Raw genomic sequence first — 16,764 nt, forward strand, 5'->3', positions numbered from 1 at the left:
GATGGTCTGAATCCCAGGGTACTGACGGAGGTGGCTTTAGAAATCGTGGACGCATTGGTAATCATTTTCCAATGTTCTATAGATTCAGGATCAGTTCCTGTGGATTGGAGGGTGGCAAATGTTGTCCCTCTCTTCGAGAAGGGAGGAAGAGAGAAACAGGGAATTATAGACTGGTTAGCCTGACGTCGGTTGTGGGAAAGATGCTGGAGTCAATTATAAAATATGAAATTACGAAACAGCTGGATAGCAGTAACAGGATTGGCCCGAGTTAGCATGGATTTACGAAGGGGAAATCGTGCTTGACTAATCTTCTGGAATTTTTTGAGGATGTAACTATGAAAATGAACAAGGGAGAGCCAGTTGATGTAGTGCATCTGGACTTTCGGAAAGCCTTTGATAAAGTCCCACGTACGAGATTAGTAGGCAAAATTAGGGAACGTGGTATTGGGGGCAGAGTACTGACATGGATTGTAAATTAGCTGGCTGACTGAAAAGAGTAGAGATTAACGGGTCCCTATCGGAATGGCAGGCGGTGACCAGTGGCGTACCGCAGGGTTCAGTGCTGGGACCGCAGCTGTTTACAATATATATTAATGATTTAGATGAGGGAATTAAAAGTAACATTAGCAAATTTCCCGATGACACAAAGCTGGGTGGCAGTGTGAAATGTGTGGAGGATGTTATGAGAATGCAGGGTGAATTGGACAGGCTGGGTGAGTGGGCAGATGCATAGCAGATGCAGTTTAATGTGGATAAATGTGAGGTTATCCACTTTGGTGGTAAGAGCGGGAAGGCAGATTATTATTTAAATGGAGTCAAGTTAGGAAAAGGGGAAGCACAACGAGATCTAGGTGTTCTTGTGGATCAGTCACTGAAAGCAAGCATGCAAGTACAGCAGGCAGTGAAGAAAGCTAATGGTATGATGGATTTCATAACAAGGGGAATTGAGTATAAGAGCAAAGAGGTCCTTCTGCAGCTGTACAGGGCCCTGGTGAGACCACACCTTGTCATGGTCCAGATCGGGGTCTCTTTTCATTTACTCCGTTTATGTTTCGATCCGGACCGTTGACTGCCTGTTTCCCTTTGGTTCCATATTTTCCCGTCTCCGTCGGCCTTGGTGATTAGAGGCAATTTACTCTTGGCTGAACCGGTAGTTCATAGTCTCCGGCTTTCAGCTGTTCGGCGCGGGAGAGTCTGCAAAGTCACTAAAGGTACGGCGTGCCAATGTCATTTGGCCGAAGCAAGTCTAGTCTCCGCCCGAAGCGAGTGCCGGTAATTCAACTTTCCTCACCGGAGCACTCCTGTCAAGTTACCTCGCCAAAGCGAGCCTGCAAAGATTCCTCACCGAGGTGGGTCCGTCAGTTAACCAGCCAGAGGGAATCAAGAACCGCTGTCTACTGTTCCCGGGCCGAGTCGAGAGCTCCCTCTACCCGGAGGCTCCAAGTCATGTCCTGGCTCTGGGGGCATTCAAGTACGAAGTCAAGTCCTGTTCCTGGCGGCATCCAAGTTTCGAGTCAAGTCCCTTCCCTGGCGGCCTGTGGTTCCTGTCCTATCCTCCTCCCCGTCCGAATCCCTTCTCTGCCCCTCTCGCCTCTAGTCTTCGTCTGCAGCCCTCGCCGGCACCTCGGTCTAGTTCTATCGCTGGAGCTAAATAGGTACTGCCTGGTGTTCTTTCGTGTTGGTCTTGTCTTGTCCTCACCTCTGTGGGTAAGTCGGGCCGTCGTGCCGTTGTCCCGCGGGGGATCATGTCCTGTTTTGTCGTGTCCTCGCCTCCGTGGGGTAAGTCAGGCCGTCTTGCCGTTGCCCCGCGGGGGGTCATGAGTCCCGGCCCTATGTCCTGTACCCAAGGAGGGGTCCCGACTGTGTTCTGTGTATGTGTCCATGGTTCCATTACCTGCTCTCCCGAGACCGAGGCTCTGTGTTCCCATGTTCCTCCTCTCCCTAGCCCATGTCACGTCCTTGCCTGGTTCTGGGCTCCGAGCCCGAGGCCAGACCCAGGTACTGGGTCCTTGCCCAGTCTCTGGCTCGGAGTCCATACCCTAGCCTCTTCATGTCTCCTCTAGTTCTGGGATCCGATTCCGAGTCCAAGCCCAGACCCTTAGTCCGAGCCTAGTCATAGTCCTGAGTCCTTGTCCAGTTCGCTATTCCTGCTTTTGCCTTGCTTTCCTTGTATCAAACAATAAACTCAATTTAAGTAACCTCACAAGATGTGTCTAGCATTTGGGTCCACCCTTGCTCCCAATGCCCCCGCCATTGTGACATCTCTCCTGTTGGACACTTTCCTATTGGCATTTTCCGCTTATCATCCCAGGCCATTTATTTCGCTCCTCTATTCCATCCACCTGGCGCCATCTAACACCTTCTAGTTTGTTCTCCTCTCCTCCCGCAAACTTCGTATTTGGGCATCTTCCCCTTTCCTTTCCAGTCCTGTTGAAAGCCGTGACCCGAAATGTCGAGCGTTTATTCATTTCTATTGCTGCCTGACCTTCGGAGGTCCTCCAGAATTTTGTATGCGCTGCGTATTGATGCAGTCCCTCGTATAGTAAACCGCCTGTCATCAAATTCACACCACTATGAAGCAAAACAATTCAGTCACTGCACACATATCTCTGAAATTGGTGCAAATACTTAAACCGACAGAGCATCTACATTCATCGCATTTGTACCAACAATGAAATGGGCTTTTCAGATGCTCGAAATTGGTAGCGTTGCTAACAGTGAGGTAGATATTCGTATTTACTTATTTGGTAATCTTAGCCGTCCTTTCGCTGTAAATACAACAGAACAATATATATCCTATTTATTTTTCCTGATGTGTTAACTCGATGTGTTGAATGGTCTGAACTGAACGGCACATAAAAAGAGCCTTTCACTATGTCTTGATGCTGGTTGCAGTCAAAAGTCAACGGGTCGTCAGATATGCAATGAAATTGATCAGTTTGTCTGCTGGTCGGAGAAGGGCAGGCACAGATAAATACCGTCCATGGATGACAAGGGCTGGGAGATTCACAAAGAGTGACGACGTTCTCGTGTTGTAGAGAAGGACAAGAAAACAGATGTTCAAACACAAGCAACGTTTTCAGACGCCGGTCGATAACTTGCTGCTGAACACATTCCGAATATCTGCCTTCACTGACCAGAAAGGTGAAGACATAAGAATATATAGTTCTTCACAAACAAAAGAAAATCTACAGATGATGTAAATCCAAGAAACACACACAAAATTGCATATATAATATTTGTCTGATTAGAGATCTTAACTTTCCTGCTGTGAATGCAATGGAACTGGTGCAGAGGGGTTTCACCAGGAACATGGAACATTTCAGATATCAGCGGAGAATCCTTCATTCTCTCCTTGAAGCGGGGGAGGAAGAGATGCTTCATACAGAAGATTAAAACATATTGGCGAGGGACTTGTGTTCACGATGGTAACCATTTCTCCATATCAGCTGCATTTAACACGATGGACACAGGTTCAGCGGAAGTGTAGGTTTCAGAGGATGTCGCGTAATGTGTTGACGTTCTTTGTTCCATTCTGACGTAATGCAATGACGCGACGATTTAATTGGACATTTGCCGGCCGAGGCTACTGTACTTTCATTGTTCACAACGAGAAGCATTATAACAATAAAATCACTGAGTTTGGCTGCTCAATCTACGGAACACTTGTCTACGCGGTTGATCCCGAGTTCCCGATTAATGCTGAATCCACTGATATCAGGACTTTAATCTCCGTCTGCGGTGGAGGATATGTGCGTTGATGATCCTGCCGCCTTTTGTTTCCCTCTAGGTTTCACTTCCAACCGAATTAGAAGAAGATTTGTATAATTTGATAATAAATGTACCTTTTAACCTGAAGTTATCCCCGCTTGAGCTGAAAGCGAAAATCGATAAGGAGGTTCATCGATCAACCTTGCTTTTATAAGATGAAACTTGCTCTTATTAGTCGAAGCCTTAAGTTCAAAAGTGAAGGGGTTATGTTGCAAATTTATAAAACTCTGATTAGGCTATTTCTGGAGTATTGCATACAATTCCGGTCGCCCTACTGTAGGAAGGAAGTTTAGGTTTTGAAGAGGTTGAAGAGGAGGTTTACCTGGATGCGGCCGAGTTTAAAGGGTATGTGTGTTTATGGAAGGTTGGATTAACATGGATTGTTTTCTCTGGAGCACCGGGAGCTGAGGGGAGATCTAGTAGAGGTTTAGAAGATTATGAGGTGAAGAGTTAGAGTAGACAGGGTGTGTCGGTTTCCCAGGGTTGAAGTAACTAATACCAGATGCCATGCATTGAGGATGGGAGGAGGTAGATTCTGGGGAGATGTCAAGGTCAAGCTTTTTTGATCAGAGTGGTGGATGCCTGGAGTGCACTGCCCGGTACGGTGTTAGAAACAAAAACATTGGAGGCTTTAAAGAGATCAGAATCAGAATTCAGAAAAAGAATCGTGTTTATTATCGCCGGCATGTGTCGTGAAATTTTGTAGCTTAGCAGCAGCAGTTCAGAGTAATACATAATATCGAAGAAGAAAATAAATAATAATAAATAAGTAAATCAATGATAGTATACGTATATCGAATAGATTAAAAATTGTGTAAAAAAGCAGAAATAATATATATTTGAAAATAGAGGTAGTGTTTATGGGTTCAATGTCCATTTAAGAATCGGATGGCGGAGCGGAAGAACCTGTTTCTGAATCGCTGAGTGTGTACCTTCACGCTTCTGTGCCTCCTGTCTGATGGTAACAGTGGGAAAAGGGCATGTCCTGGGTACTGGAGGTCCTTAATAGTGGACGCTTTCTGAGGCACTGCTCCTGGAAGATGTCCTGGGTACTTCGTAGGCTAGTATCCACGATGGAGAGGAACAAATTTTACAAACCTCTGCAGCTTCTTTCGGTTGTGTGCAGTATTCCCCCCACCCCCCCCCCCCCATACCAGACAGCGATGCAGCCTGTCAGAATGCTTCCCAATGTACATCTATAGAAGCTTTTCAGTGCATTGGTTGACATAACAAATCTCTACAAACTCCTGATGAAATATAGACGTTTTCTTGCCTTCTTTATAACTGCATCGATCTGTGGTGACCAGGATAAGTCCTCAGAGATCTTGACGCCCAGGAACTTGAAACTGCTCACTGTCTCCGCTTCTGATCCCTCCATGAGGATTGGAATGTGTTCCTCCGTCTTACCCTTCCTGAAGTCCGCACTCACCTCTTTCGTCTTGTTGATGTTCAGTGCCAGGTTGTTGCTGCGACACCACTCCGCTAGTTGGCATATCTCAGTCCCGTAGGCCCTCTCTTCTCCATCTGAGATTCTACCTACAATGTTTGCATCATCAGCAAATTTATAGGCGGTATTTGATACGCACTTTTGATGACTCGATATCCACATGGATGTCAGGAAGATCGAGGGATATGGACATGGTAGGAAGGAGGGATTAATTAGAGTTTGAGTACCTTTGATTTGCTGTTTAGATGTCACGGCAATACACTGTGGGCCGAACGGCCTTTTCACGTATATTTCTGTGCTGTTTGCTCCATGATATTGGAATTTCTTCCAGTTTTGCTTTCCAGATATTTACAACCAAGTGTTTGCAGCGCTGGGCTCTAGTGGCGCAATCGGTTAGCGCGCGGTACTTATATGGCAGTACACGGCGGAGAAATGCCGAGGCTGTGAGTTCGAGCCTCACCTAGAGCACTTGTGATTTTAATGCTTGCAACGCCCAGGTCACTGGGCGTTTTTCAAGCTGAGCACCCTGTTTATTACTTGCATTTAACTTCGAAGCGATGCACCTTTGACCTTATTCACTAAAAGGCATGTGCCCGCGGGGCTGCAAACATTCTCCCTGTTTGCTTCTCTCGCTCAACACGCGTAGCCTCACTTCCCTTTGTTGAACGTGCCTGAACAGGCGGTTTCTTTGTTGAATCAGGACATCACAAGCCCAACACATTCCTGTCTTCTCAATTCAATTAACCAAGCAGTGAAACAACGAACCCGACCTTTCCTGAAGCCATGCCTCAGAAACACTGTAATTGCACCTCACCTTGGTTCGCTGTGCTGTCGATTAAGCTCAATGTTTACTTACAACGGCGAATTGTTTCAGGCCCACGCGAACAAAAGAGATATTAATCGTGGCCTCAATGGCCAGAAATGGTATCGAGATGCTGATATCTCTATCCCTCTCTCTCAACATGAAGCTCCACTATTTCAGGACAGAATTATAAAATAATTCTCACATGTCCCGTGTTCACCAAGCCTCTGCTAAAGAGAGGACACCTCCCCCGATTCTACTGACGTGCTGATCTTCCATTTCCAATGGTCAGATCCCTCTAGCTGCAATGCGATCCCTCCACTGGGACCTTGATTTGATCTACTTGCCTGAAGGTTGTTGTTCCCAATATAAATTTCCTTCACAATCGGTCGTATAACTGGCCTTTCATGTCTTTGTCTGGTTGCGATCCGACGGGTCAGATTGGAACATGATCATCAGTGAAATATCAGTGTGATGGTGTGTCTGGTGTTAGTGTGGATTCGGTGTGACGATTGGCCGTGATTCATTATTCTACAACTGGTATTATCTCACAAGTAACTCCGGCTTGTAACGCGTCCTGTTGTCTATAAGTGTATCGGCACGTTGTTCAGTTACTTTCAATTAACTTGTAATCTGAGGTGATGAGAACGGACGAGAGAGACAGGGTGAGAAATCTTAAAGGCGCCGTTGAATTTAGTCCGTGAGCTGGAGCGCAACCTCGTGGTAGGGGAAGGGGGAGATCCAAAATGATAGGAGAAGACAGGAGAGCGAGGGAGAAAAAGGAGAGAGAGAAAAATACTTTTTCTCCCTCTCCTTTTTCTCCCTCTGTCCCTCTCACTATACCCTTCGCCCATGGGCTTCACCCTTCCCCTTTCCTTTCTCCCTGGGCCTCCTGTCCCATGACCCTCTCATATCCCTTTACCAATCCCCTGTCCAGCTCTTGGCTCCATCCCTCCTCCTCCTGTCTTCTCCTATCTTTTTGGATCTTCCCCTCCCCCGCCCATTTTCAAATTTCTTACTAGCTCTTCTTTCAGTTAGCCCTGACGAAGGGTCTCGGCCCGAAACATCGACTGTACCTCTACCTAGAGATGTTTCCTGGCCTGCTGCGTTCACCAGCAACTTTTATGTGTGTTGCTCGAAATTCCAACATCTACAGATTTCCTCGTGTTTGCTGTTTGAATTCTTGCTGTATATAAGCAACATAGTTCAGTTACCTGTTACATGTCACGCCCTGACCAGCACCCCACAGGGAATTGTTAATGCATGTAACTGTATATGTCACATAAATGTAATAATTGTCACTGAAAGCGAAGAGGAACGGTGGACAATGACTTGTTCTTCCTGCTGTATTGCAGAGCAGGGTGGGGGGGGGTGCCTCGGGTCATTGCTCAATAGCGCAGAGTATTGAGCGCTTTGCACAGTTTCTGTGGTGTAGTGGTTATCACGTTCGCTTCACACGCGAAAGGTCCCCAGTTCAATCCTGGGCAGAAACATCGTTTGGGCTCCAATGTTTGGGATGAACTTGAAACTGAACTTTTCAGTTCGTGTTCAGGTTTACTGTCGTGGGCATCCAGGGTGTAAGTACATGAACATCCGCTTTTCCAGCAGTAGCACATTGTATTTCAAACCTGACAATGGTAAAGTAAAGAAAGAAAAAATAATAAAAATGATATATAATTTCCAGGAAAACATAAACGGATTTAAATATAAGTAGGTTCGTGGATGACGTAGACGGCGCAACGGGAGAATTAGCGGTTCGAAGCTATTGTCGCAGAGCGGAGGATGCGTTGTGTTTTCACCGGAGCGGACATCTCAAATGTTCCCATCCAGACAAACATCAGGAGCAAATACCGTGTCCTGCAAAATTTCAAAACTACTTTAAGATGTTAAATCGCTCCACATCCTTCCTGTAGTCAGGTGACCAGAACTAAGCACAGTACTCTAAGTAGGGTCTGACCAGGGTCCTATCCAAGACTATCCCTATTACATTTTCTGCACAAAGAAGTAACATTTGCCATTCTCCCATCCTCCCGTACTACTTCTGTGGACAGTGATGATGCAAATGTCATGTCCAAAAGCGCTGCAACATCTTCGCTCGCTTTCTATAATTACCTGGATTACATACCTTCCAGCACCGGGAAATGGTTTATCTTCATGTATTCCCAGCTTCTAGGTCGTAATTCTAAGTGTCTGCATGCCTCAGCTCACCTGCATTTTTTCGCTGTATCCACATTCATCAAGGTCTCACTGACTGGTGAATCCCGAAGCAAAGTATCAAAGTGTCACTGCTTCCTTGCACTACAAACAAGTTTCCTCTTTTATCTCTGATCTCTCCCACTCTCTCTCGTCATCCTCCTGTTTTTCACCTATCTTAATGCGGCTCTCTCATGCCTTCTCATACCTCCTTTTAATTTTTCTAAGTCCATTGTTAAATCCCTCCTGGCTACATTGTGACTTTCCATAGCACTGTCTGATCCTTTCTTCCAAAACCTTAAGTATATTTATTTCTTTTTCTTGAAGAGGTGTTCCATATCTCTTATCAACCAGGGTTACTTTACGGAGCCATCCGATCCCCACCTCAATGAAAGAAGCTAATACTGAATCCCAATCAATACTGCATTAACGATCTCCATATTTCTCTTGTGCATTTGAAGGTACAAATCGCTTCCCAAAATCGGCTCCAACGTTCCTACCCAATAGTATCAATTAAGTGCATTCCATATTGTCTGCTGCTATCCCAGTGTAAGGTATGTCGAATCGCTGTGCTCTATCCATCTGAACTGCTGACACGCGGAGAGATCAGTTACCTGATCCATTTCACTTTCTGGTGATCCTAGCACAGGATCGACTGTTCACTAGTCCACCTGCCCGCTACTTGTACCAATTCTTCTGCCTGTACACAACTGAGAAATTCTGTCACATCTAAACCTTTTAAACAGAGGAATTGCCGATGAATATCAGTGAAGTTTAAGTTGCCTGTGACAACAGCCGTGTTAATATAAGCAGCTGTGCAAAATCTATCTCCCGATCTGTCACTGTCTCTGTGTGTTGTTTTCGTTTTGGTGATGGGAGGTCTGTACAGAATACTCTCAAACGAGTGTTTCTTCCCTTCCGACTTCTGAGTTCCACTCACAGTCCATTAACATACAATCCCACCACATTGTCCCCGCTTTCCGCGCTGTGCTACTATGAAGCTCCGCCTTTGTTTAAAAGGCTTTCCCTTTACTCTCTTTTACCAGACTATGAGCATTTTGAAACACCTGAACCTGTAGAAGTACGGAAATCATTCCTTCCCTTGTAATTGAATTGACTTTATTCCTTACGTCCTTCACAGACATGAGGAATAAAAAAAATCTTTAGGTTACGTTTCTGTTTTAATGTGCAATGTGCCATCCTAGTAATTTATAATAATTTATAATAAATGGAACAGGCAATGGAACATAGAAAAACATTCAAACCAGCGTGAGTTAGTCAGTTTTATGGTCTGGTGGATGAAGCTGTCCCGGAGACTGTTGGTCCTGGCTTTTATGCTGCGGTAAGGTTTCCCGGATTATTGTCAGATCTCTGTAATAGTTTGGAATTTATTCTTTTCAGGATGACCAGGCACATGATTGTTTGAATTTATGACGTACTTTCCAAACCTACTGAATTTTAAACTGCTTTATTCAAAAACTTCGCTGAATTGGAATTGGAGTTGGCGTTACCTACACAGAAGGCCAGTTAACGTAAACACATATTTCATTCCATCCTTCAGCTGTTGCCTGAATTTCCTTTGTGTCAGTGTGTAGATACAAGTATTGGTGCACACACTAAGAATTTGAAACATTAATCCAGTTTGCTGCAGTATATATACCGGGGAACTGAAATATCTGTCCTGGTAATAGTAATTTTCCACTTGCCATTTCGGAGGATGAGCTATATAGGGCATCCAAAACAATATGAAATTAGTTGAAATTGCAAACAATAAGATCATCGATTTTCTGCGGTTTTCCACCTCGGTATCTTTCTGTTTATCGCTGCTCTTCCGAAGCCCTCTGCGGGCTCTATTTGCCGCAATTATATGTCTTACTGTTAACCCATTGAAGATAAGAATTAAGCCGATTGGTAGCAATGATGTTAAAATGCTCTCTCGTAATTCGAGTCCTTTCCACACGGGTGAAGTAGTGTATTCATGTGTGAGGACGCAACGCCACGGCATGTTGTCAATGATGACGTAAGGTTCAAGAGCAAAGTAAAACGGGACACTTTTCCCGCAACTCACTATAACCACGGTCACCATGATGACCGTTGCTGTTCTCTCGGTGCAGTATCGTTCCTGCAGCTTTTCACAACATATTGCGATGAAACGGTCGAAGGTAAAACTGACCGTAAACCAAACAGAACAGTCTCTCGTCACACCAAATAATACATTTGTCAGAGCGCATACAGGAGTGATCAGCAGGGATCTGGAATAAATGTAGATATTGTTGGTCCGGTCCACTAAAGCGAAAACTATAACCACCATCAGATCCGCTGTTGCCATTCCAACCAGGTAACGGGTGATGCATTTGGACAGTCCGCACTTTCCCCGAGATAGGATCACAATCGCCGTTAAATTAACTACAAGAAATTTGGAGAGAGAGAAACAAACAACAACAACAACACAAAATTATCGTTCGCCGCAAATGTCTGAATGCCCACCATTTTTCCAATGCTATGCAGGGTATGATTTTTGTTTTTGAAATTGAAATGCAGAAATTCAATTTGCGCGGACTCTGTCCGTGTACACTGGCTGGACAATAACGGAGAGTATTGGCAGTTGGTTGGCGACTTTCCAACAAATTAGAACCGGACATCTGATTTCCACTACTCACGTACTAGTGAAGGTCGATCGCTCAATAAACAACACCATTTAAATTACTTGAGGTGAAAAAGCTGAATGGTTTATTTACAGTGAAATCAGGAGATTTAATGCATAAGTTATGTTTTAGCGTTTTATGGAAGAACAGACCAGAGTGTCGATATTCGACTGACCGGTCAGTTGAAAAAGATTCTGATCAGGAAATGCGACCACTGTCGGTTCAGAAAACCGAGCAAAGTGAAACTATGGAATTATGGCAATATCGGCACCAACGTCATTGACAAAAGCATCACATAGAAACAATATGGAAGTTGAATAAGAAAAAATATCAGATGCTTAAATCCTCAATTCTGGAAACACATTTCAGACAAAGGTAGCATCTGTGCTCAGTAAAAGTCCAAACAGTGCAACCGAACGAAAGCAAGATGACGACGGCACCATACACAGAGTGACCAGCTCCAGTATCTTACCAGGGATACCGATCGCTACAATTGCAGGATAGAAAATGCCCGCGATGTGGTAAATCGCTGGATATCCCATATTCCGTCAGAGGCAGCGTTCAGTTGCACGGAATGTTCCAACTGCTCATATGGACTGGTGGCAGGTTTTACAGAGTTATATGCAATTTAGAGTAATTCCACTGAGGCGGTTAGTGTGGTTATGACATCTGTCGCATGAGGGACAGCCAGCTACACAAATAGTTACATTAAAGTGTTTTTCTCACTCTGCAATCGTGCCATTAATTCGTATCCCCAAGGGATGTTACTAGTTATTAACTTTTAAAGAAAGGATAATGCGAACGTCGCCAATGTACTGTCCAAGACTTCTGATGTCAGCTGCTGAAATGGGATATTTTCTGATCAGTGTTGTTTCTAATGTAGACAATCATCCTGAACAATCAACATAGACAATCAACTTCAAACATATTTATTTTATCCCATTCAGCGGAGCACATTCGCTTCTGACATTGAGGGCGGGACACCAGCTCGGCAGGTGAAATGGAGTATACCTTATTGAACGGGGAGATAGGATCATTTTTTTCTGTCGCTTCTTCTGTCATTTCGAGTCATTTGAATGAAGAAAGTCACAGTAACAGCTGATGACATGTATCACAATAAAACACGTTGTGCGTATGTTCTTCTGAGCATATAAGAGAGATCGGGAGCAATGTTCCAGGGACCTTTGGTAATAAAAAGTTACCCGCCCAGAGGAAATTAGCTGCGGTTTACGGACGGATTGATGAGCGTTCATGTCCGGATTAGCAGAGAGTGGGCTGTTGATGTTTTAACTGTGACAAGTCTACTGCAGGGATTGGTGTTAGTCCCATTGCTATTTATCATGTATGTTACTGACTCAGATGTCGATGTAGAAAACTGAATCAGAAGAATTACGGACGACCCTAAGGTTGGGGGCGCTATTCCGGCCGGGAACTCCATCCAAACTTGCAGCTTGATGTCAGCTGGCTTGAAAACTGGCAGATGGCATTTAATACACACAGTGTGCGACGGTCTGCGTTGTGAGGAAGGGTGCAACGGGTTTCGACGCACATATTGAATATGTGGACTTTAGTGCGCAGTATTTAAAAAGAGACAAGGCGATACAGATTGATAACTCCAGGAAAGCGGCTTCATGGGCAAATCGGGTCGTATTGAGCTCGAATCACAGAGGCCTTCACAATCAGATCACTGAGTACACGAATCAGGACGTTTTGTTGAAGCTGTACAACACGTTGGTGAGACCGTACATAGAATATCGTGGGCTGTTCTGGCCATCTACTTACAGTTTTGAAATATCAATAAACTTCAAAGAGTGCAGCGATAATTTGAAAGGAAGAACTCGGGAAATGAACAGTGTGAATGCGCGCAGATCTTCCCCATCCAGGGTCAATACTATAGAGAGGGTGTGTGGATGAGGGAGAGGGAGAGAGAGAGTGCATAGGCGATTTACAAGGATGTTGCCTGGATTGGAGGGCGTACCTTAGGAGAACAGGTTGAGTGTGCTTGGCCTTTCCTCCTCGTACTGACGGAGAATGAGAGGTCACTTGACAGAGATGTACAAGATGAAGAGAGGCATTGAGCGTCTGAATAGTCAGAGGTTTTTTTTTGTCCCCAGGTTAACACAAGGGGGATATGGTTTTAAGGTGCTTGGAAATAGGTACAGAGAGGATACCAGAGGTACGTTTTTCACACGGAGAATGGTGAGTGCCTGGAAAGCACTGCCGGCGGCGGTGGTGGAAGCGAGTACAATAGGGCCTTTTAAGAGCCCTTTAGACAGGTACATTGAGCTTAGAAAACCAGAGGGCTATGCGCTAGGGAAAGTCTAAGGAGTTTTTAGAGTGGGTTACATATTCGGCACAACATTGTGGACCGGAAGGTCTGTAATATGATGTAGATTTCTATATTCTATGTCATATCCTTTGAGAACATCTACAACTGAAGTTCATAGGCTTGGGGAGAAAGTTGAAATATGCAAGAAGTATATGTAATAGAATTTATTCACTCAGAGGGCCGAGCGAGCGTGGAAGGAACTCCAAGCGTAACTGATAGATGCGGATTCAATTGTATCATTTTAGTGGAGGTTGTGTAGGGACGTGTATGAGAGAGGGACGGAGGGTGCAGAAAAATGGAGTGAGGCGGAAGATCACAGAGGGATGGCCTAGATTGAATGAAGAACCTATTTTCTATAGTAATAATCTGTGACTTCATGACTATCTCTGTCCCATTTCCCCATTCAGTGTCTTCTCATTTTCCACTTCGTCACCAATCTAAGTCTGTGCAGAATAGAGGGCGTATTCAAGCTCACCTTTCAATCTCATTTCCTTCTGCTTTTGTAGTACAAACTATTGCGTGCCTATTGTGAAACTGGTACCGAAGAGCGGCCCTCGGCTTATTAGATAACCGAAACCCTCAGCACTCTGCTTCCAGTGTGGAACTTGTACCAATGTGTGGCCCTCGGTTGCCGGAGAAAGCCTCATGTCTGTATCTATCTTGGAACTGGTATCGATGTGCGGCCCACATGGGCAGAGGAGGGATGCTACATGCAATAGAACAGCAATGGTATGCGCCAGGAATAACAACAGCCATTGCTGAGGTTGTGAAAAGATGTGCCATCTGTCAGCAAAATACTAAGGCCCCAGGTCCGGCCACAGACGACCATATGCCTATGCCTGAGTTCACTTTTGAGAATTTGCGTGTCATCCTTGCGCAGGGGCCATGCTAATCTTCTCTGTATCGTACCATAGCTGCAAAAAATCGAAACCATCTCATGTGTGGGCTGACTATCTTAGGCAACAGTGCAATAGATGGGTTTAATGCTAACAACCGAGAACTGGCAGAGCTGCTGCTGTATGCTCAACAGACTCGCTATGCCGTTGACTATGAACTTGCCCAACAAGAAGGGGTCTGTGCCATAGCAGGAGATAAATCTATCACCCATGTCAGGAACGAGTGGTATATTATTTCCTATGCTATAGGTGAAATATGTGATTACATAGATGGCTTCACGCAGGGGCCGGCGAGCTAGTGGGACTGGCTTACTGGCTGGTTCTCCAGCTGGAGGTTGTGAATCATCCATGGAGTTATAATAATTGTAGTGATATGTCTTCTCGGGTGCTGTGTATGTGGAGCATTAAGGCCGTGTTGTAATCAGTGGATCAAACATATTGTAAATCCTTTAGGTACCCCAGTAGTTCCCCAGATGTTGGGGTCCATAGCCAGTGAAGAGCATTGGCTGGGGGAGAAAGTGTATCCGAGAAGCGACTGTCCCTTCCCTGAAGGATACGAACCCTCTTTTCAGGACAAAGAAGAAAACAACGTACTAGGCTGTTGATCTGGAAGATAGATCAACAAGGAGTGATTTGTGGAGGAATTTTCAAGCGTCAAAGGGTTAAAATGGACTAAACCAAATAAATGCCTGAAACCTGTGAAGGCGAGAGTTGGGGGCCGGGGGGGGGGGGCGGTGCGGGGTGGTGGCGGGCAACGCATCAGTCTGTCCCTGTTTTTGTAATTCTTTATCACACATCAGCATATTTTTGCTAGAGCGGCTTCCTTATCGTGATCAAAGGGCAACAGAATGTATTGTGTGTCTGCACTAATGTCAAGTATCAGGACTTGACTGTGAGTGTTGTCCTTTAATGTTGATTTGAACCCCAAGGCCTGCATCCTACAATGGAACATGCTGTGCTCATGGGTGCGTGAACAGCTGATAACTAACCGATAACCCCTGCTTGTAGAGCTTACTGATATGTACTCAACTGTATCAATGAAGCTGTACTTGAAGCTGTTTCCGGAACCCTGACACCCCGCTCTTAGGGAACAGTTCCCCGTGACATCATGAATAAAGATCAGTTGAAGCGATCTCCTCCGTGTCTAAGTGCAGTTCCTAATATTTCTCCGACAAGGAAGAACCTCTATTCCCCTCAGTCTTAGCATTATCGGCAATTTACTTCTCAACCTGCATTTTGGGAGTCCGAATATAACTCTTGACTATTGCTCTCACTATTTCATATGCCGTACGGTTAACATCATTACTATCTTTTCTCTATTCTTTTTATAGCTGTCTTTTCTTCAATATTTTACCTATATATTTATTTATCCATATCCTCATCTATAGATTTGCTAAAGATGCCTGCAGAAAATAAAGGATCTCAGGTTGTATGTTTTATGTACTTTGATAATAAATTTTACTTTGAACTTTCAACATTAATCTATTGTTTTTATTGTGCTTCTGACGACCTTGGGTTCGGAAGCTCCCTGCACAGCGTGAATAAACATTTTAAATCGACCCCGTTGTTCTGAAACTGACTCAACATCCAGCATTTCCCTTCAGTTTAATTTCTGAAGTCTCAGCCGCATCTGCACACATTTTCCTTTATGAAATCTACTGTATTTTTTATTGATATAATCCCCTGGATTAACAATGAAATGATAACCTGCTCCGACAGGCTCAACATCTTCCGTACTGAGAATTCTACCCTGATTGTTACACGGTAACGTGGAACTCTCCTCAGTGTGGGGACATCGCTGGTCAGGGATGTACGAAGGATATTAAGGGCCTGTGATGAGGCTCTCGATGATTACCCATGGGATGATGTGAGGCAAGGAATTTAAACGAAGCTGGAGCACAAGGAAGCTTAATTGAGAATTGAGTAGAATTACGGCAGCAAAATGGAGTACAGAGGGACTGATTAGATGAAGCAATCATGTGTTCCATGATGTGGTGACCCGTCTTGAAGAGAAGCTGTCAACCTTAATTAGAAGGCAACGTATTTGCGAGGAAGGTGGTTGCGAGGAGCGTGTAAATAATGTATTTGAATCAGTTTTAGAATGCTTGTGAAAGAAAAGAGTGCGTGATAAGAAGAACTTCAGTTTGCAGCGAAGTGGAAGTAAGAGTAAAATGTATGCTGATTTAAACACATTTTGAATGAACTGTCAGAATTATTTTCAGAAAAGGAACGTAACATTGGAGATCAAATCAAGTGTCTGCAGCCGATAGGAAATTTTCTGGGCCAACATCCCCATTCACAGAGAAATAATAAACAGGTGCTGGATGTGAAACAGGAGGTTGGTGGTGGACGTAGCGACGCAGACCCGTCTGGTTATGACGATGAAAGTCAGCCTGTTTCCAAACATCTCCTGCCAGCATACAACCAAAGAAACCAGTACTATTGTCACTACTCCGACTCCCTTCGCCATTTACGACCAAAAAGAAAGTCGCAATGGAAGGAAATAGGGGCAGGAATCTGAATGAAGAATATAACATGCACTACGGTCTTTGTACTTCAGCATCTGAGAAATATTGATCATGATAATGGGACATTACTGCCCGCGGATAATCATAGTGAGCTGTTAGAGGCAACCGATCACTAGAGAGCCGTGTAATGTCCAGGTACGGCAGGAGAAAGGA

General features: G+C 44.7%; 3 non-coding genes across 3 annotated transcripts; 2 read left to right on the forward strand and 1 right to left on the reverse strand.

Moving 5' to 3' along the window:
• The first annotated feature begins 5,592 nt into the window (after positions 1-5,592).
• On the forward strand, positions 5,593-5,686 carry trnai-uau (transfer RNA isoleucine (anticodon UAU)). The gene is made up of 2 exons: positions 5,593-5,630; positions 5,651-5,686. It is a non-coding gene; the product is annotated as a tRNA-Ile (tRNA).
• A 1,754-nt stretch (positions 5,687-7,440) lies between these two features.
• On the forward strand, positions 7,441-7,513 carry trnav-cac (transfer RNA valine (anticodon CAC)). Its single transcript has one exon. It is a non-coding gene; the product is annotated as a tRNA-Val (tRNA).
• Positions 7,514-14,021: 6,508 nt separating this feature from the next.
• On the reverse strand, positions 14,022-14,124 carry LOC140208823 (U6 spliceosomal RNA). Its single transcript, XR_011888944.1, has one exon. It is a non-coding gene; the product is annotated as a U6 spliceosomal RNA (small nuclear RNA).
• Between the last annotated feature and the right edge of the window lie 2,640 nt (positions 14,125-16,764).

Source organism: Mobula birostris, chromosome 13, assembly GCF_030028105.1.
Source record: "Mobula birostris isolate sMobBir1 chromosome 13, sMobBir1.hap1, whole genome shotgun sequence".
NCBI classification, from domain to species: domain Eukaryota; kingdom Metazoa; phylum Chordata; class Chondrichthyes; order Myliobatiformes; family Myliobatidae; genus Mobula; species Mobula birostris.